This window comes from Planococcus citri, chromosome 1 (genome assembly GCF_950023065.1).
Source record: "Planococcus citri chromosome 1, ihPlaCitr1.1, whole genome shotgun sequence".
Taxonomy (NCBI): Eukaryota; Metazoa; Arthropoda; class Insecta; order Hemiptera; family Pseudococcidae; genus Planococcus; species Planococcus citri.
The window spans coordinates 18,127,724-18,134,674 of NC_088677.1; positions in this window are offsets into that span (position 1 = coordinate 18,127,724).

A 6,951-nucleotide genomic window follows, 5' to 3' on the forward strand; every position below is an offset into this window, starting at 1 on the left:
GCATTGACATCCAATTTACCTACTTTGTTCTCATACATCGTACAATCAAATTTTACAGCAGATTGTTCGGTTTATTCTACACTACAATCTTAACCTTTGAGAAAAGATGTATCTGCTGAAATGTTACCGGTTTTCAATTGGAAATATCTGTAGTCTTACAAACAAGGAATCGTTAGGAAGTCAAGTCGTTATTCCTTCCACCTTACGTCAATCTGTACTTGAAAAACTACATTTCACGGACCCCATAGTATCAATGCTGTGAAGTCATTAGCTCGTACTACAGTCTGGACTCTGGTGGTCTACTTGAGACAGTGATATCAAAGAGTATGTTGAACGTTGCGATCACTGCCAACGTACAGGTCCCAGAAAGCCATCGACACCTCTAACTAAATCTATAGAATACCTATAGGTACCTGAAAAACCAATACTATTATATAAGATTGTCTATCTTCAAAATTGAAGGGGAAAACTTGATTCAAAAATTTCCAAATTTGTCGTGCCCTAGATTTTGTAAATTATGAATTTTCAAGTACTCGAGTCTCGACTCTCGAGTCGAGTACTGATGAATTATGAGCATCATTTGAATGATTCAAACATTTCCTTATTTTTGATGAATTTTTCAAAATGAGTAAGATTTCTAGTTCTGCGAAGAACGTGGCTCCTTCGATTCACAAGATAGGCAACCAGTCCTATGTCCTAACAACGTTTATTTTATTTGTTCGTCTCCTCGAGTCTATCTACAGTTGAATTTCGCCAATTTCGGCAGGCAATTCCCATTCCCGGAACACCCTGTAACTATTTTATGTGGTAAGTTTGGCAACATTCTTTTTGAATATCAATGTTCCTTTTGTATTTTCTTTAGTATTTTCGTCATTCGTACATGGTATTAATTAAATGGTTCTAAGTGTTAATGTGTTTCCATACATTTGTACATTGTTTCATTTACAGGGTGCCCAGAAATATCGTGAACCCCTAACAAAGTTTTTGTCTTTCATTAAAAACATAGGTTGGCAACGTGAAATAGATGCATATGGTTGGTGGAATGTTATCATTTCAGCCCAACAACCAATCATGTGATATCATTATTATCATTCACTGTGACCAACCAAAATTTTGCAGAATACCTATACTTTGTTAGGGGTTCACGATATTTCTGGGCACCCTGTACTACAGCCTACATCTCAAGGAAAGTGCTACAGTTCGTCAAAAAATCGGCAAAAAAATAGATTCTGTAACACATAATGTTCTTCACAGTGTAGCTCAGCCTCAGAGACGCAGGTAGCCTATCAGTTTTTTCATTAATTTCATTCATTCATTGATCAATGTAACGTGTTCAGAAAATTACTTCATCTATAATATCATTTGCAGGAATGAGAAAAATGCGGATCCTTCAGAGTGCTATCCAAGTAGAGTGTCGCGAGAAATTGCATCAATTTTGTAAACTAAACAGAATAAAAAAACTCTTGGGAGTCTTACCTGAGCTTCTTCACATGCATAAACATGCAGCCAATAATGAGATCGGAAAAATGATTAATAACACATTACTAGCAACTAGTAAGAGTAAGATGAATATTTTTTGATTTTCGTACACAACGTTTCTCACAAACGAGATCAAAATGCCCAATGTAGAATAAAAAAGCGACCGCACAAAAATACAGATTATTATGGTACGTTGACAGTTGCACAATGAATTTAGATCATGCGAATTAATCCGAATGATGGAGAAAAATACTTATATTGAAATACTTGTACTTCCGTCAGTTCGAAACTGAATTACCTACAACAAGGAGACGCGAGTAATTTAACCGAACAACGATCTGAAATTCAGTTTTATGGCGTCGAATGAACATTCTAGAACACATAAAAGAACAAAAGAAGCGCAAGAAACCAAAACACGAACGAACTGAGGAACCACGCACGACAAAGACAAACAGAGAACTGGCTGTATTCTAACTTGATTGTAAACTTGACCTTGACAAACGAAAAACTGGAGGCAGACGAATCGAGGTACACGACCGACAAACATCACCTGCACCCCCACCACGCCACTATTACAATAACTAAACAATAACACTACAGCACTACGAAGCTCACTATCGCATCTTCCCCACCACTCAGAGCTCATGACCGTTTGTTTCCGCCGGCATTTCACACACTCATGATCATGACTCATCACCAATCTCCAACACAAAAACAACGATACGATACCACACTTGACCACTTAACCTTGAAGTCAGTCATATTGTTTACGCTAACGACACTTTTATTTGGGTGCTCGGGTCCATTCTGGAGGACATTTAATTCCCTACAAAAACAAAAACATTACCTTATCTTCAATTTTTGCCTAACTTCTACTTATATTGAAGGAGCTACGAAAAAATTCAAGCGGGCGTAGCTCCTTCAATATAGAAGCTAGGCAAAAATCGGAGATGACGTTTTTTGTAGGAAATTAAATTCATGCATGTAGTTCCTTACACTTACAGTGAAGGAATTTGAGGGCTTGTAGGTAGTGCCCCTTGTTCCCCGCGACGAGAGCTACAAGATGGTACGAATTTGCCATGTCACCCCATCAGGCAATTTAGGCGATTTTCCAAACCAAAATCTGTGAGGCGAAGGCTCATAGACGTTAGGTATTTAGGAATCACTTGGCTGATGGCTGAGTGATGAATTTTGAATCCATTTTTCTAGGAGTGATTGAATTGTTGAAAAAATCTTTATTGATAAATTGAGAGATTGGACTTCGAAGTCCAAGGTATCGATTTATCATTTAAAAAAAATAAAATGTTCATTCATTTATGAATAAAATTTAATCAAAATTAACTAATTACCCAAGTGATCCCTCAGCCGTTTCTGATTGGTTGTTTGCAGTAATTTTATTTTTTTCGTCATTTTTATTTTATGTTACCGGTGACGTTAGTCGATAATTTCAATAAAAATGCAAGTAATTACGAAAAGTATTACAACAATTGCAGATTTACAGTCTTCTGATTAGAAATTTGAAGGAAGGGGTGGGGAGAACAACAATAATTAAATGAACTGATCAGGCTATTAAGGTAGGTAATTTAGGTAAATATGTACTTAATTAACAATCAGGTAACCGATCTCATTGAGTAGAAAATGAAAATATCAAGTACCTAATCGTCGGAATTATACTTAAAAGGTAACTTATTTTATAAGTATAAGTAGGTAAGTAATATTTCTGAAGCCTACATATGCTTCCTAAAGCTAATCGAGCAATTTACAATTACATACTTACAATTAGTAACAATTCCCTCCCTATCTACAGCTGAGTTTTGTCGTTTGTCCTACTACATATTGTTGAATTGATTTCAAAGTATCTGGGAGGACTGAGGAGGCATGGATTTGTAGGCAACAGGAATAAAGATAATATCGTCCGCAGTAATTAGATTCTCATTATTAAGGTATAATTCACTTATGATTATGTTAAAGGTTTGCAGATTTGAATTACTCGTTGATATATAGGTACCTACATGTAAGTATGTACCTACTCGTACATATGTATTATTTAGAATTACTCTTTCTTATCCGCTGGCGTCGTATACTTAAACATCCTAGATGGCCCTGTTTTGGAAAGCAAAAACAAAGAATGAATGAGCCAACCTACCAGGACAATGTGTGGATATCGTATTCAGCAATACATACGAGCGATGTACCTCTACCTACTACTACATACAGGGTGCCCAGAAATATCGAGCACCCCTAAGAAAGTTTTTCATTAAAAATATAGGTTGGCAACGTGAAATAGATGCATATGATTGGTGGAATGTTATCTCTCCAGTCCAACAACCAACCATGTGCTATCATTATTATCATTCACTGTGACCAACCAAAGTATTTTAGTAGAAAACTTTTTTAGGGGTGCTCGATATTTCTGGGCACCCTGTACTTAGGTAGATAGGCACTCATGAAAAATAGGTTAGGTTAAGATATCAAAAATAAAGTATGGAATTGGAGGAAACGCCAGAAGTCAACGGTGTTGTTTTTCATTCCTATTATTCCTATAAGTATTTACTTTGCTTTCCGAGTAATTAATTAATTTTTGGTCGAAAAATAACTTACTTAATTGGTCGTGTCGCCGTAATCGTCGACCCCTAAAAGTTTCTTTGAAAAGAATCTTCCATACTATGCGTCCGAATATAAGTACGCTAGAATTTATTTATTTCGTGGAAATTTTTAATTTGAATTGTTTCAACGACAATATAGGTACCTACTTATTGTTAGTTTGAATTAAGCATTTCTACGAAATTCATCTTAAGCGACTATTTCCCCTCTTTTTGCGAAGTTCAAACCGGAGTTAAATTAATTAAACTGGAGGATACTAGATCTATAGGGAAATTCTCGAAAAAATCATCATTTTCGCACAATGTGTACTTTAGTACTTACATACATAAATAGGCTGTATTTTATTTCATTATACGTTAATATCTACTCGTACATCTATACATCTGTGTTGAAACTGTTGTAAATGAGTAATTAGTTTTGGTGATTAAGCTCGTTTTGATAAACTGCATTAATGAAGCGTAATTTGCGTTTATTCCGCAAATATAAATACATAGATGTAATTATTATCATTTCACTTTTCTTCGTAAAGTTATCGTGAGCTTAATTGGCCGCATCATTGATAAGAAACAGTTGTGTCCATATGTTAGTTTTTTTTTTTTTTTTTTTTTTAAATCTTAGAATAAGCCTACCTACAATTAAATTTTGAAATTTTAAAAAATGAATATTCATTGTTCATCGAGTGCAAGTAGTAATTCGAGCTCCAGTATAATGATAATGAGCGCTTGAAAAATTAAACTGTCAAAAATGTTATAATGGGTGTTCTCTTTGTTTACAGCTCAAAATAGAACTCGGTAAAAAATTCATAAAAATTGAACGTTTTTCCGACATTTTTGTACTTATATACCCCCCTCCCCCTCGTCTTTACCGAGAACTTATTCCTCTATTGACTTGAATTTTTCTGTAATTTCTCATCTTGAACGTAAGATTACTCATATTAGGCAGGGATGAGGCCCCGAACGATTTTTTTTCTGGTTCCGGGTTTCGGGGCTTGGGCTTTCAATCAAAAATTTATTAGGTCTTGGGCTTGGATTGGGGCCCAGGAAACTTTGGGTTTGAGTTTCAGGGCTCAGTGTCCAGGTCTTGAATGAAGTGTTCAGGGCTTTTCGGGGCTTGAAAGTTGAAATTGAGGGGTTCCATGGAAAAGGGGCGTTGGTCATTTTTTTTGTTTTTTTTCAATTTTACAATTTTGAATATACATGTTAAATTTTTTTATCAATTTCACCACATTCAGTGATATTGAACTGTTCTTCCATGAAAAAAAAAACGAATTGGAAAATGTTAGCTTGTAGAAAAATCTTTCAAGTCCATTTGAACTTATATAAAAATCAGTGAAAAAAATTGACCAAGGCCGAGGTTCCTTTTCCATGAAGCTTCTCAATTGCAATTTTAATGAAATGAAGAATAAAGTAAAATCTTAGTTGATTTTCTGTTGTTGAAAAAAAAAAAAAAAAAAAAAAAACATTTCAAGGGCAGATTTTGATTGCTTTTTTCAAAATTATTTGAATGGAACAGTTATTTTTTTTTAAAAAAATCAGAATTAATTTTTTTGGAATTTTTAATATTATTGTCCAAATTTTTTAAGTAGATATCGTTTTTCAAAGAACAATGAACTACCTACAAAATATTATAAATAATGTACCAAAAGCCCCTTGAAATATTAAATTTGTTGCTAAAGTTGTAAATGTAAATTTTTAATTTTTTTTGAAAATCATCTTTTTTGACTTTTGAAGTTTTGAGATGCACAGAACGTTAATGGTTAATTACAATAGGTAGTAATTTTACCAAATTGAAAATTTACACAAGCCCCGAAAAGTTTTGATCACAGTTTGGGTTTCGGAGCTCACGTTCTGGGCTTGGTTTTCAGAGGAAAAGGTTTCGGGCTTTGGGCCAGGGCTTTGTAGGTTACAGTTTTCAAGGTTTTGGGGCTTGCACACTCGGGCTTCAAGAAAATAATCGGAGCTTTTTCGGGTTTCGGGTCCTGGTCCTGGGCTGGGCCTCATCCCTGCTCATAGGCACTTCACTTGGTAACCAATTACAAATTTCATTTTGAAAAAAATTCGACGAATTTAACTTTTCGAGATTGTACTTTGTTCGCAAATATGTACGAGTAAAATATTAGGTCGAGAAGGCATATTCCTCTTACTGAACATTGATTTTGATTCAGATTGCTGTTGAGTGACCTCAATTTGGTTCGATAATATAACGATTCCCGATACATATGCTGTGAAAATGTTCCATTCAAATGCCGAATTCATCTCACTGCTGTAAATGATCGCCAAGTTGAGAATCAGATAGATAGGTATTTCAATTACCTATATATACTCTCGTACGAACATTTTGAAGCACGTTTTTCCCTAAGCTCAAAGCTCACTCTCAGATGACATTTGTATTTATCGAGAGTCAACCTACTTACTTAATTAAACGAAATATTTTCACACAAATTCCACACGATGCACAAAAAACACGAATTTTCAAAGCGATAACATTACTCGCCCGAGGTCATAGTTCTTTGATAACGATAATATACGAATTTATTCAAATGCATTGCCAATATTTGTGCATTCGAACAAAGCGGATTTTTTAATACATTCTGATGAAATATGTAGAGTATAAATATGTTACAGGAAAAATGAAAAATCGGTATGTATATGTAGATTTGACGATCACGATATCGGTGATTCTACGAACCCATCATCGTCGCCGTCGGCGTCTACAGATTCAGCCTGAGGCCCAGGTAAATAACCTGAGTAACCTACTGGGCCACTATACGTACCTCTATCCTTCGGCTTCGGCTGGAATTGAAATTATGGTCGTCGGTATGCCACATTTCAATGATATGGGTGGGTATGAGTGTTACAGAAGCGTAAC